Source organism: Oncorhynchus clarkii, unplaced genomic scaffold (assembly GCF_045791955.1).
Source record: "Oncorhynchus clarkii lewisi isolate Uvic-CL-2024 unplaced genomic scaffold, UVic_Ocla_1.0 unplaced_contig_5668_pilon_pilon, whole genome shotgun sequence".
Lineage (NCBI taxonomy): Eukaryota > Metazoa > Chordata > Actinopteri > Salmoniformes > Salmonidae > Oncorhynchus > Oncorhynchus clarkii.
This window is the reverse complement of record NW_027257937.1, coordinates 328770-335887: the sequence shown is the minus strand read 5'-3', so window position 1 is coordinate 335887 and position 7118 is coordinate 328770. Positions and strand designations below refer to the sequence as shown.

The 7118-nt window shown below is 42.2% G+C and overlaps 5 non-coding genes across 5 annotated transcripts; all 5 read left to right on the top strand.

Annotated features, from left to right (window-relative positions):
- Nucleotides 1-5264: 5264 nt before the first annotated feature.
- trnaq-cug (transfer RNA glutamine (anticodon CUG)) lies at nt 5265-5336 on the top strand. Its single transcript has one exon. It is a non-coding gene; the product is annotated as a tRNA-Gln (tRNA).
- A 466-nt stretch (nt 5337-5802) lies between these two features.
- trnaq-uug (transfer RNA glutamine (anticodon UUG)) lies at nt 5803-5874 on the top strand. The gene has a single exon. It is a non-coding gene; the product is annotated as a tRNA-Gln (tRNA).
- Nucleotides 5875-5989: 115 nt separating this feature from the next.
- trnaq-cug (transfer RNA glutamine (anticodon CUG)) lies at nt 5990-6061 on the top strand. Its single transcript has one exon. It is a non-coding gene; the product is annotated as a tRNA-Gln (tRNA).
- A 742-nt stretch (nt 6062-6803) lies between these two features.
- Nucleotides 6804-6875, top strand: trnaq-uug (transfer RNA glutamine (anticodon UUG)). Its single transcript has one exon. It is a non-coding gene; the product is annotated as a tRNA-Gln (tRNA).
- A 115-nt stretch (nt 6876-6990) lies between these two features.
- trnaq-cug (transfer RNA glutamine (anticodon CUG)) lies at nt 6991-7062 on the top strand. Its single transcript has one exon. It is a non-coding gene; the product is annotated as a tRNA-Gln (tRNA).
- The last annotated feature ends 56 nt before the right edge of the window (nt 7063-7118 follow it).

Below are 7118 nucleotides of genomic sequence, written 5' to 3'. Positions count from 1 at the left end.
TTCTGGCTTGATTGGTCGCAGTGGAGGAGGAGTAAAGGGAAGTGGGCAGGGCATTCAAATCAGTAAGGAAAGAATATGGTGATTAGTAGATAAATAGTAAGAAGTAAGGAGAGCATGAAGTCATTGGTAGATAAATAGTAAGAATTAAGGAGAGCATGAAGTCATTGGTAGATAAATAGTAAGAAGTAAGGAGAGCATGAAGTCATTGGTAGATAAATAGTAAGAAGTAAGGAGAGCATGAAGTCCTTCATGAATGATAAAACAGCATGCCTGGGTCTCACCTAATACTGACAGTCTGTACCTGGAGAGGTCATAGGATGGTGTCAAAACTCCAATGACTACACTCAAATGATGTATATAAACCCTGGATTGCTGATGCTATGTATTAGCCAATGAGAGGCTTTGAAGCCACCGGTCGGCCATATTGGAACTCCCCAGAAGGAGCAGTCCTCCATAGGAATGAATGGAATTCTACAGTATTTCAATAAAATGTTTCAAGGACAAATTTACATGTATTTAAGTATTTTTTGTTGTTGTAGTGTGGACAGTATCTTTAGTCATCTCTAACAATTATATTTTAAGGAAAATGTTTTAATGTATTTTTTTTATTTTGTATTTTAATGTTTAGCTCACATAATATAGTTTTAAAGTTTTAAAACCTCAATCAATCAATACATTTTTTTTTTTTGCATCAACCGATGTCACAAAGTGCTGTACAGAAACCCAGCCTAAAACCCCAAACAGCAAGCAATGCAGATGTAGAAGCACGGCGGCTTTGAAAAACTCCCTAGAAAGGCTAAAAACCTAGGAAGAAACCTAGAGAGGAACCAGGTTTCTGAGGGGTGGCCAGTCCTCTTCCGGCTGTGCCGGGTTAAGGTGTCTGTAATAGAATAAAGTGATAAAAGTAAATGTAGACATAAAAAAATGCATTTCTATAGCTTCCACGATAGTTTTACAACAGTGATGGGATTACCAAGATGGCGGCACGGTGGCTTCAAACCACCCCAAAAAGTAATCTAGTGCATTTATAAATCCACTTATAATGCCATCGTTGACATGAATGGCGACTCCCTTTCTATTCATTCTATTTCAATGACTCACGCAGCGACAGCACCTGGGGCGCAGTGAGCACTGTGAGTGAGGTGCTCAAAGATTCATGTTCACAGGCATAGAAATTGGTGGAATTTACCGGAAAGTCTACTCAAATGTGATGTTGTCCTCGTGTTTCTTTGCTATTTACATTGTTTTCTTCACATGCGAGGTTGTTTTTCAATGTTAGTTTGAGCTTTGCTCAACTGTTAGAGAAGAGACACCCCCACTTCTAAAGTCCATTACAACCCACTAGCGCACATACATGACACACTATATCTGGATTAACTCCTGAAGTCTCACCACAGCAGCTAATTTCCTGCAACTCAACACATTTTGCCATGAGGCTTAGAGAAAATGTAGCATTTTAAAAACATTTTGCCATAGCTTATGACATGCATATATGCTTTGTGGCACTACGGGGGGGGCTAAGACTAAACTACATCCACAGATCACTGACTCTATATAATGTCTCAGCTAAGACTAAACTACATCCACAGATCACTGACTCTTTATAATGTCTCAGCCAAGACTAAACTACATCCACAGATCACTGACTCTATATAATGTCTCAGCTAAGACTAAACTACATCCACAGATCACTGACTCTATATAATGTCTCAGCTAAGACTAAACTACATCCACAGATCACTGACTCTATATAATGTCTCAGCTAAGACTAAACTACATCCACAGATCACTGACTCTATATAATGTCTCAGCTAAGACTAAACTACATCCACAGATCACTGACTCTATATAATGTCTCAGCCAAGACTAAACTACATCCACAGATCACTGACTCTATATAATGTCTCAGCTAAGACTAAACTACATCCACAGATCACTGACTCTATATAATGTCTCAGCTAAGACTAAACTACATCCACAGATCACTGACTCTATATAATGTCTCAGCTAAGACTAAACTACATCCACAGATCACGGACTTTATATAATGTCTCAGCTAAGACTAAACTACATCCACAGATCACTGACTCTATATAATGCCTCAGCTAAGACTAAACTACATCCACAGATCACTGACTTTATATAATGTCTCAGCTAAGACTAAACTACATCCACAGATCACTGACTCTATATAATGTCTCAGCTAAGACTAAACTACATCCACTGTCAGACACCCCAACTAAACACCATCACCCCAACACTGTCAGACACCCCAACTAAACACCATCACCCCAACACTGTCAGACACCCCAACTAAACACCATCACCCCAACACTGTCAGACACCCCAACTAAACACCATCACCCCAACACTGTCAGACACCACAACTAACCATCACCCCCAACACTGTCAGACACCCCTAATAACACCATAACCCCCAACACTGTCAGACTCCACAACTAACCATCACCCCCAACACTGTCAGACACCCCTAATAACACCATAACCCCCAACACTGTCAGACACCCCTAATAACACCATCACCCCAACACTGTCAGACACCCCTAATAACACCATCACCCCAACACTGTCAGACACCCCAACTAAACACCATAACCCCCAACACTTTCAGACACCCCTAATAACACCATCACCCCAACACTGTCAGACACCACAACTAACCATCACCCCAACACTGTCAGACACCCCTAATAACACCATAACCCCCAACACTGTCAGACACCCCTAATAACACCATCACCCCAACACTGTCAGACACCACAACTAACCATCACCCCAACACTGTCAGACACCACCACTAACCATCACCCCAACACTGTCAGACACCCCTAATAACACCATCACCCCAACACTGTCAGACACCCCAACTAAACACCATAACCCCAACAACATGTCAGACACTCCAACTCAACACCATCAGCCCAAAACTGTCAGACACCCCAACCAAACACCATCACCCAACACTGTCAGACACCCCAACTAAACACCATCACCCCAAAACTGTCAGACACCCCAACTAAACACCATCACCCCAAAACTGTCAGACACCCCAACTAAACACCATCACCTCAACACTGTCAGACACCCCAAAACCGTCAGACATCCAAACTAAACACCATCACACCAAAACTGTCAGACACCCCAACTAAACACCATCTCCCCAACAACACTATCAGACACCCCAACCAAACACCATCACCCCAAAACTGTCAGACACCCCAACTAAACACCATCACCCCAACAACACTATCAGACACCCCAACCAAACACCATCACCCCAACACTGTCAGACACCCCAACCAAACACCATCAACCAACAGTGTCAGACACCCCAACTAAACACCATCTCCCCAACAACACTGTCAGACACCCCAACTAAACACCATCTCCCCAACAACACTGTCAGACACCCCAACTAAACGCCATCACCCCAACAACACTGTCAGACACCCCAACTAAACACCATCTTCCCAACAACACTATCAGACACCCCAACTAAACGCCATCACCCCAAAACTGTCAGACACCCCAACCAAACACCATCACCCAACAGTGTCAGACACCCCAACTAAACACCATCTCCCCAACAACACTATCAGACACCCCAACTAAACGCCATCACCCCAAAACTGTCAGACACCCCAACCAAACACCATCAACCAACAGTGTCAGACACCCCAACTAAACACCATCTCCCCAACAACACTGTCAGACACCACAACTAAACACCATCACCCCAACAACATGTCAGACACCCCAACTAAACACTATCACCCCAACACTGTCAGACTCCCCAACTAAACACCATCACCCCAAATAGCACCATCACCACAACAACATGTCAGACACCCCAACTAAACACCATCACCCCAACAACATGTCAGACACCCCAACTAAACACTATCACCCCAACACTGTCAGACAACCCAAATAAACACCATCTCCCCAACACTGTCAGACACCCCAACTAAACACCATCACTTCCAACAACACTGTCAGACACCCCAACTAAACACCATCACCCCAACACTGTCAGACACCCAAAACAAGCACCATCAACCCTGACACTGTCAGACACTCCACCTAAACACCATCACCCCAACACTGTCAGACACCCCATCCAAACACCATCACCCCCAACAACATGTCAGACACCCCAACTAAACACCATCACCCCAACACTGTCAGACACCCAACTAAACACCATCAACCCTGACACTGTCAGACACTCCAACTAAACACCATCACCCCCATCACCATGAGAGAGATTGTTATTTCACTGCTGCCCTTTAATTTTTGTTACTTTTATCTCTTATTCTTATCTGTATTTTTTTTTAACTGCATTGTTGGTTAGGGGCTCGTAAGTAAGCATTTCACTGTAAGGTCTACACCTGTTGTGTTTGGCGCATGTGACAAATAAAGTTTGATTTGATTTGATTCCCCAACTACGGCTCTGTCTAATGTTCACTGCTGTTCAAGAATGAAACTTTACCTGTTTTTTAGGTGCTTCATGATACTTGTAAAAATGTTAAGAGCTCTGCTCTGGCCTGGTTTAGCAAGTATGTAGTAGTCAATTCTTATTGGACAAGCCCAGTTGATACCGTAGGGTAGCCCAGTTGATACCGGTAAATGGTAGGGTAGCCCAGACGATCCTACCATGTCCTACCTCCCGTCACAGAGTATTGAGTACAGGGTTCTATGCTGTAAAGGTTATCACTCAGGACTCTGAATCCTACAATCCGAGTTTAAATCTTGGATGATCCTACCATGTCAATTAATTTGCCTCGTGGAACTCGAATATAGCTGTCCAAATATTGTTGTCAGTTGAAACTATTTGCAACACGTGAAGGAACGACAGTCCGCTGTTGCTAATTTAAACGCAGATTTTTATTTTTTTTTCAATTTCCATGTGGTTTTGTAATATGCTTCTATGGTGTAATGGTTAGCACTCTGGACTTTAAATCCAGTGATCTGAGTTCAAATCTCTGTAGAACCTTCCTATTTTTTGTGCTGAATGACAGGAAATTCGGAACTCCACAGTAATTACTCTCTACAGGGTTATATTGTGTAATGGTTAGCACTCAGGACTCTGAATCCTGTGATCCGAGTTCAAATCTCGTTAGAACCTTCCTATTTTTTGTGCTGAATTATTCACATGGCCAACCAATAATCTCATAGTCTGCTGTTTATCCGGTGTACAAATGACGAGAAAATCGGAACTCTACAATAATTACTCTCAATAGGGTTCTATGGTGTAATGGTTAGCACTCAGGACTCTGAATCCTGCGATCCGAGTTCAAATCTCGGTAGGACCTACCTTGATTTTGCAGTGACACACTCCTCCCCTGTCAACTTTAAAATAGTTGTGAATGAAAGAAACAAGTGGGTGGGAGTCGATAAGCTCTCTTGTTACGCACGAATGGCTAGCCTACGGTAAATGCATACTACGAGTGCCTGGTACGTTGATACCGTTTCTGGCCAGAAAATATTTTATCTGTTTTTCCAGTGAACCAAGGACAGTAAAATCTGAACCCGTCACAGAGTATTGAGTACAGGGTTATATGCTGTAAAGGTTATCACTCAGAACTCTGAATCCTACAATCCAAGTTTAAATCTTGGACGATCCTACCATGTCAATTAATTTGCCTCGTAGAACTAGAATATAGCTGTCCAAATATTGTTGTCAGTTGAAAGTATTTGCAACACGTGAAGGAACGACAGTCCGCTGTTGCTAATTAAACGCAATTTTTTTTTTTCAATTTCCATGTAGATTTAGAATATGGTTCTATGGTGTAATGGTTAGCACTCTGGACTTTGAATCCAGTGATCCGAGTTCAAATCTCGGTAGAACCTTCCTATTTTTTGTGCTGAATTATTCACATGGCCAAACAATAATCTCATAATCTGCTGTTAATCCGGTGTACAAATGACAGCAAAATCGGAAGTCTACAATAATTACTCTGTATAGGGTTCTATGGTGTAATGGTTAGCACTCAGGACTCTGAATCCTGCGATCCGAGTTCAAATCTCGGTAGGACCTACCTTGATTTTGCAGTGACACACCCTTGTCAACTTTAAAATAGTTGTGCGTGAAAGAAACAAGTGGGTGGGAGTCGATAAGCACTCTTGTTACGCACGAATGGCTAGCCTACGGTAAATGCATACTATGAGTGCCTGGTAGTAGATACCGTTTCTGGCCAGACAATATTTTATCTGTTTTTCCGGTGAACCAAGGACAGTAAAATCTGAACCCGTCACAGAGTATTGAGTACAGGGTTGTATGCTGTAAAGGTTATCACTCAGGACTCTGAATCCGAAAATTCGAGTTTAAATCTTGGACGATCCTACCATGTCAATTCATTTGCCTCGTGGAACTAGAATATAGCTGTCCAAATATTGTTGTCAGTTGAAAGTATTTGCAACACGTGATGGAACGACAGTCCGTAGTCAACGACAGTAGTTGATACCGTTTCTGGTCAGACAATATTTGATCTGTTTTTCCGGTGAATCCAGGACAGAAAAATCTGAACCCGTCACAGAGTATTGAGTACAGGGTTCTATGCTGTTAAGGTTATCACTCAGGACTCTGAATCCTACAATCCGAGTTTAAATCTTGGACGATCCTAGAATGTCAATTAATTTGCCTCGTGGAACTAGAATATAGCTGTCCAAATATTGTTGTCAGTTGAAAGTATTTGCAACACGTGATGGAACGACAGTCCGCTGTTGCTAATTAAACGCAGAATTATTTTTTTTTCAATTTCCATCTGGATTTAGAATATGGTTCTATGGTGTAATGGTTAGCACTCTGGACTTTGAATCCAGTGATCCGAGTTCAAATCTCGGTAGAACCTTCCTATTTTTTGTGCTGAATTATTCACATGGCCAACCAATAATCTCATAATCTGCTGTTTATCCGGTGTACAAATGACAGGAAAATCGGAAGTCTACAATAATTACTCTGTATAGAGTTCTATGGTGTAATGGTTAGCACTCAGGACTCTGAATCCTGCGATCCGAGTTCAAATCTCGGTAGGACCTACCTTGATTTTGCAGTGACACACTCCTCCCTTGTCAACTTTAAAATAGTTGTGCGT